Source organism: Octodon degus, unplaced genomic scaffold (genome assembly GCF_000260255.1).
Source record: "Octodon degus isolate 3935 unplaced genomic scaffold, OctDeg1.0 scaffold00029, whole genome shotgun sequence".
Taxonomy (NCBI): Eukaryota; Metazoa; Chordata; class Mammalia; order Rodentia; family Octodontidae; genus Octodon; species Octodon degus.
The window spans coordinates 531,550-538,340 of NW_004524605.1; the positions used below are offsets into that span (position 1 = coordinate 531,550).

The 6,791-nt window shown below is 43.9% G+C and overlaps 1 protein-coding gene across 2 annotated transcripts in view; it reads left to right on the forward strand.

The window, feature by feature from the left end:
- Nucleotides 1–650: 650 nt before the first annotated feature.
- Mapk9 (mitogen-activated protein kinase 9) overlaps nucleotides 651–6,791 on the forward strand; it is a 34,501-nt gene continuing 28,360 nt past the window's right edge. For both annotated transcript variants that reach the window (XM_023713167.1, XM_023713168.1), the window contains exon 1: nucleotides 651–712. The gene's annotated coding sequence lies outside the window, so the exon portion shown is untranslated. The remainder of the gene's footprint in view (nucleotides 713–6,791) is intronic.

A 6,791-nucleotide genomic window follows, 5' to 3' on the forward strand; every position in this document is an offset into this window, starting at 1 on the left:
GCGGCCCGCGCCCCGGCCTGGCCCGCGGCCGCCCCTCGCGGGCCGTGGGTGGGCCCCTTCTGCCTTCCCTCGCGCTCCTCAGCTGTGGGGCGCGCCGCTGCACCCCAGCCGATGCTCGCGCGCCTGGGGCTGGCCCCCGCGACCTTGGCCGGGGCTCCGGCCGTGCTGCGCCCGGCTTCCCTAGGAAAGCGAGGAAATGCCGAAGGGCTTGGGGTTGAGGACTGTACGGGGCCCAGTGCACGCTTGTAGAACGCTGGGCGAGGCGCAGCCCCGCGCCGGGGTGAGTGGGAGGAAACCTCCTACCGCCCGCAGCTCTCCGGTGCCTTGTCATTGCACACTCAGTGCCCGGCGAAGTAGAGCCGGCCCTGGCCGCCTTCTGTGCCACCCCAGCGCACCCAGGGCTGTGCTCTCTGGCCTGGAGCACGCCAGACCCATGTGCCCCAGGACCTTTGCACTCTGCGGGTGTTTGCAGCTGTCCCCGGGATTTCTGCGAGGCCAGCTCCTTTGCCCTTCCCCTGGTTAGATGCGTCCTTCTGAGTGAGGCCTGTGTGACCATGCTCTTTCCTTCCTGAGTCATTCTCATTATGTTTGTTTCATTTTCTTTCTACTCTGATTTGAAACTGTTCTTTTTATTTGCCTGTTTTTTGTAGCTTAATGAAACAGGTAGTTGTCTGACTTGTCCACTGATTTCTCAGTACTGAGGAGGCACGCGGTAAGTATTCAATTCAATGGATGAGCAAAGGAATGTCTCAGCTCCGTGTTGTCTGTTTTATCAGTTCATTTCATGACTTCTGGCAAGTGACCTGAGGACACTTGTTATTTCGTGAAACATTTTAATGTCCTTGACCTCTTTGGTGACTGAGAACAAGTTATGATACGAGTCTTACATTTTTATGAACTTAATTTTCTCCCACATTTTCAGGAGAATTCTACATTATGTAGGTCATGCTTTATGCTGGCCCGTAGGGACACAAAGGAGATGACAACAGGGTCTGTTCCCCCAGAGTGCCCAGTTCAGCAGAGGCCAGCGTGCAGACAGGTCCCTGACAGGCTTAGTGCCTCTTGTAGTGGAAGGGATCGGCCATGGAAATGTGGAAGAGGTGATAGGTGGTGCTGTTGGTTCTTGAATGATGACCAGAAGTTTGCCAGGCAGGGACAAACACAGCAGTGAAAGGGCAAGGCGGGCCATGGAACTTAGCCCATTGTGGAGCTGAGGATCAGTCCTTGAGGCCAGGTGTAAGCAGTTTTCTTTTAAATTTTTTTATTTATGTGTGTGTGTGTGTGTGTGTGTGTGTGTGTGTGTGTGTGGCCAGCTCAGCCCACCAGGGGGCGGGGCTGGCTGGCATGTGGTGCTGGGGGATTGAACCGTGGTCCCTGGGCTTTGCTAAGCTTGTTCTAAGTAGGTGCTTTAGACCACTGAGCCATCTCACCAGCCCCGAGTAAGCAGTTTTCTAAAAGTCAACTCCAAATTTGTACTCACCCAATGTTTAAATGTTTGCAATAAGTAATTAAAATGTTCATTAAAGTACTTCAAGCATGGCCACGTGCAGACCTCATTTGATTTGGTTGCAGGATTGGCAGCCTCCGGGACAGGCTTGTAGGAGGGAGTTGTAAGGAGCTGGAAAAGTAGCCTGGGGCTGGGACAACCAGGCCCTTTTTGCTCAGGTTTCAGGCAGGTACTTATTTGATTGCCACTGGAGACCTGAGTAGTGGTTTGAATCCTGTTTAACAGAGGAGGAAACTGAGGCACACAGGATCTCAGCAGGCTGCTCATAGCAAGCAGCTGTTAAGTGGAATTGGACCCAGATCTCCCCAAGGCAACAATCCTTCTGGGTTCTCAGCTCTGAGAATTGTTTTTGGCTTTTAATTTGTTCTGAAAGAACAACAGCCAATCTTTTATTTAACTTTCTTTCTTCCTCAAGAATTCTGCAGGGTTGAAAATAATCCTTTTCTGGCATAGGATGCCAAGACTTATAATCATTTGTTAATGGATTAAAAATATTTTCACTCAGTCCTGTAAATAAGTGTTTGAAGGTTTACTTCAGATTTGTTGATTTAAAATAAAAATCTTAATTATTGGACAAAGAAAAGTACTAGACAAATCAATATTCAGTTGTTTTCATGATATATAAAATAAACCTGATTTTTTTCTTAAGGATATTCATTTAGCACAAGCATTTTTTATCTGATGTATAGTTATTTTTACATTTGGTTAGGAAAGTGCCAACTTACCTAATTTTCTTTAAGAATAATTAATACTTTTTTATTTAAAGAATAATACCTAATAATTTGGCCTTTTGTGATTGTGTGAATTAGTTTTAATATCAAACTGTTACTGTAATTGTTTACTGTGGGGAGTTTTGAACATATACAAAAACAAGTAGAACTGTATGCACCTTCAATAGTTACTAGCCCCTGGCCAGTCTCATTTCATCTCTGACTTCATTCACTTACACATTTACTCTGCTCATACTGTTTTCAAGCAGAACCTAAATATCATCATTTCATCCATGAATTTTTCAGTGTGTATTTCTGAGATATAAGGGCTCAAAACTTGAAAAAGCAGTAATTCTTTAATATCAAATAACCACTCGGTATTTAAATTTCTAGTCTCATAAATTTTATAATTTCTTTGTTTGAAGATAGGTCCAGATACAGTTCATATTTTGTGATTGGTGTGTCTTTTAGGTTTAAATTCAGATTCCCCCTCTGTTTCTTTCTTTTCTTTTTCTTTTCTTTTTTTTTTTTTTTTGCGGAACCAGGGAATGAACTCAGGCCCTTGCGCTTGCCAGGGAAGCGCTTATTCCACTGAGCCATCTCCCCAGCCCCTATTTCTTTTTTTTTCTTGTAGTTTACTTGTTAAAACCATTGGGTTGTTCCTGTAGTGTTAGAGCTTATATTGTTCCTGTATCTCTGCAATGTGATTTAATGTATTTCTGTGTATTTCCTGAAAATTATCATTATTATTATTTAATATATTTAGTACGGGGTCTACAGGGTCTCACTACAGTTTGGACTCATAGTGATCTTCCTGTTTTCAGCCTCCCAAGTGCTGGGATTACAGGCATGCACCACTGTGTCTAGTCTCAGCAAGCCCTGGGGCAGGGCTGCTAACACATGCCAGGGATTGAACATGCTCCCTGCATCTACCTTAGGCAGGTGCTTTAATCCACTGAGCTATCTGGTCAGCCCTATTTCCTGAAAATTTATAGGTGGATCTTGATGAGGCTTGGATTAGTTCAAAATATACCCATGTCTGGTGGATGATGCTGTCCTGTGGAGAGGTGCCCTGAGATTCTGTGCCCATCCTGTTTAACAAGATTGGTGCAGTCACTTGCCCCAGATTATCCAGATAGTAAAAGCTGAGTCCAGTGTTCTGATCTTCACTGCCCTATCACATTTATTCTCCTGCTTAGACTTGCTTTTAGTAGACAGTGACATGACACCCCTGTGTAATTAGTGGGAGATTAAATAATAAGTCACTTTCTGCACTTCGGAAGCTAGAGGTAGAGAAAGACTTGCAATGCAAAATAAGAGGAATACAAATTGGGATGCCCCCAAAAGGGGACATGCCTAGCACAAAGGGAAACCTAGAAGAAGGTACTGCAACCAGCTTTTGAGGGACAGTGCAGTTTGGCCAGGACAGCAGAGCAGGAAGTAATTCAGACAGATGGAAATGCACAGGCAGAGGCCTACAGGTGTACAGTAGCCGGGTGTGTCCTTTCCTCCCAGGTGGTCTGGCAGTGCCCAAGAGTGGGTCAGGACCTGATGTGCTCTGTGCTGTGCCTAGGGTTTGAATCTTAGTCTGAAACTCACTGTGAAAGACATCCAAGCAGGAAAATGGGGTTATCACTATGTATTTTCAACAAGTCTCTCTTTCACTTCCTTATTGTATAGTAATTATAGCTCCACAGGCAGTTACAGAATCCCATGTACCTTTCACCCAGTTTTCTTTCAAGACTGTAACCACACTGTGATGTTAGGCCAGGAAATTAGGGTTGGTGCAGTGTGTGTGTATAGTTTATGTCATTTTATCACATGTGGAGTTCATGTATTGCCACCACCACTATAATCAAGGTACAAAACTATTTTGTCAGCCCAAAGATCTCCCCACGTTACTCTTTTATAGTCATATGAACTGCCTTGCCCCTCATCATTCAAAGCCCCTGCTTTGAATAAATGCTACTAATCTGTTTTACATCTCTCCACTTTTGTCATTTCAAGAATATATGGGATTGTACAATATGTGACCTTTTGAAATTGGCTTTTACTGTTTACTGTTACTGTTATAGCTTATATCTGGCTGTCCCACCAAAGCCAAAGCCTCATGCGATCAGACCTGGGGCTTTTCAGAGGTGGCTGGATCTAGGCTGTGTTATGCTGGGATCAAGGGTGTAAATGCTGGGATCGATTCATGGTATGATGTTAGAATTCAGGGTGTAAGTGCTACCCACCCAAAGGGCAGGAAGCCTGTATAAGTTAGGAGACAGAAAGAGGGTCGCTGCTTGCCACACACTTGCTGCTTGCTGCCTGCTGCCTTCTGCCTGCTGCCTGCTGCCTGCCGCCTGCCTGCTCTGTGATGCCCTTCTGCTGTGCCACCCTGCCTTGGAGCCTGCCTACTATGAACTGAAGCCTCTGCAAACTGAGCCAAATAAACCTTTCCTCCTTAACTTTGGGCGTTTGGTATTTTGTTTCAGCAAGAAGAAAAGTATCTAAGATATTTAGCAAGCGCACTTGTCCCTCAGTGAGGTTCCAAGACCCCACAGAGGTGCTGAAGCCCCCAGATGCTCAAGCCCCTTCTGTCAGGTGGGGCAGTATGTGCATATAGTCTCCATGTACCTCTGCCCATGTACTTGTAAATCACCTCTAGGTTATTCATAGCACCTAATACAAAATAAACACCTAAGATGATAGAGAAAAAACTACATTTGTACTGAATTTGTGCAGTACATTTTCCCAAAATGTTTTTTTCTTTTAATTTAAATTTTTTTAAACTGGTACATAATGAATAAAAATCACACATTAATGAGGTACCATTAATTATATTTTGATACTTGTATAATATACATGTTATATAACATTTAAATCGGATCAGGAATTGATCTCAAACACTTTTCTTCCTTCTTTGCTTGCTTGCTTGTTTCCCTTCCTTTCTTCTTTCCTTCCTTCCCTGCCCTGGAGACTAAACCCAGGGCCTTTTCACTAAGCTACATCCACACCCCTCTTTTCATTTATTTTCAGATGAGGTCTTGCTAAGTCTCAAGCTGGGCTTGAACTTGGACCCTCTTGATTGAGCCTCCTGATTGCTGGGTTTATAGGCACGTGTCACCATGCTGGGCCATTTGTTAGTTGTTCTAACAAAATGGTTTTAAAAAAAAATGTTGACATGCACAGTACTTGGATGTCTTTAGGCACCCTACTATGCAGTGTATACCTAGTTACGCCTGTGTAAGTGTAACTTGGACCTGTGGGTCTTCCTGAATGCTTTTTGTCTGTGATTGGTTGAATTAACAGATGCAGAGTCTATGAATATGCAGGGCCAACTATACAATGCCTTGAGGTCCCCTAAGCTGTTATGTGTATTAGTAATTGGTTCTTTTAGTGCTGAGCAGTATCCTGTAGTATGGACATAGAGCTGTTTAACCATCCACCCACTGAAGAACATTGTTTTCAGTTTTGATCTGTTAACAAAACTGCTCCAAGCATTTGTATACAAGTTCTCTTGTAGACCCATCTCTAGTGTGGGGTGGTTTGAAGTTACAGGCATGGAGGCTGGGCTATTTCTTTTGCTGTGGCCAGCCCAGGGAGCTGTGTGAAGACCTTATCCATGGCTGGGAACCAGGGCTGGAGAGCCTGGAAACAGACCAGGGTGCCTGGAAATTGGGTCATCGTCAGACAGTATGTGCAGTGGTAAGTGCGTGCTTGTTGATACCAAGTCACAGTGTATACTGAAGTTAAAGTACTGCTGCTCAGAAAGGTGGCCCTGTGAGGTTCTTGGTTATCAAAGTGAGTTTGGCCTGGAGATACAGCTCAGTGGTAGAGCTCTGAAGTTGATCCCTAGTACTGCAAAAAGAAAAAAAAGAAAAGTTAACAGTGTTATGCTAAGCCATTTGTTCCTAAGATTCAAAGTAGAAAAGTAGAGTAAGTTGACAATAAAAATTCTAGGAAACAAAGAGGGTTAACAGTGAGAGTCTGAGAATCTGCCTTTAACATAGATTCATTTAGAGGTGCACATCTTGGGTATTCTGAAAGTTTAGTGTGATTAAAGGATTAATTGAGCTGGGTCACTGAATCATCTCTAAATCAGCAGCAGGAAAAATACTTTGGTAGAGGAAAGCTATAGGATAAAATGAGAAGGTTTGTGTTTTTCTAGTCTGATACCTACTGGACCCTTGATGTATAGATTTGAAAATAAAATTGGAGTTAGTGGAGTGGTGTGTTAGAAGGAGATAAATATCATAGTCAAGCATGTATCAGTACAGACTGGGACTATCTGGGAATTTAGGCAGCTCCCTACTGTGTGCCAAGTCTCAGCTTCCCCTTTGCACATTAGAGAGACTACTGGGCCCTCCCAGGTTGTTCTCTGGGCATTTGTAGGTGTGTCCCTTGAGCCTGATCTGTTCTCCAGTCTCCTCTGCCTCAGACTTGTCCTCCACGAAAGTGTCAGAAGGATCATTGTGCAGCTTTTTACTTGAAATTCTTTGTTTAATGTGGTTTTTATTTTTACTTTTGGAGACAAGGTTTCACCATGCAGTTCAGGCTGGCCTTGACCTTTTTTTTTTTTTTTTTTT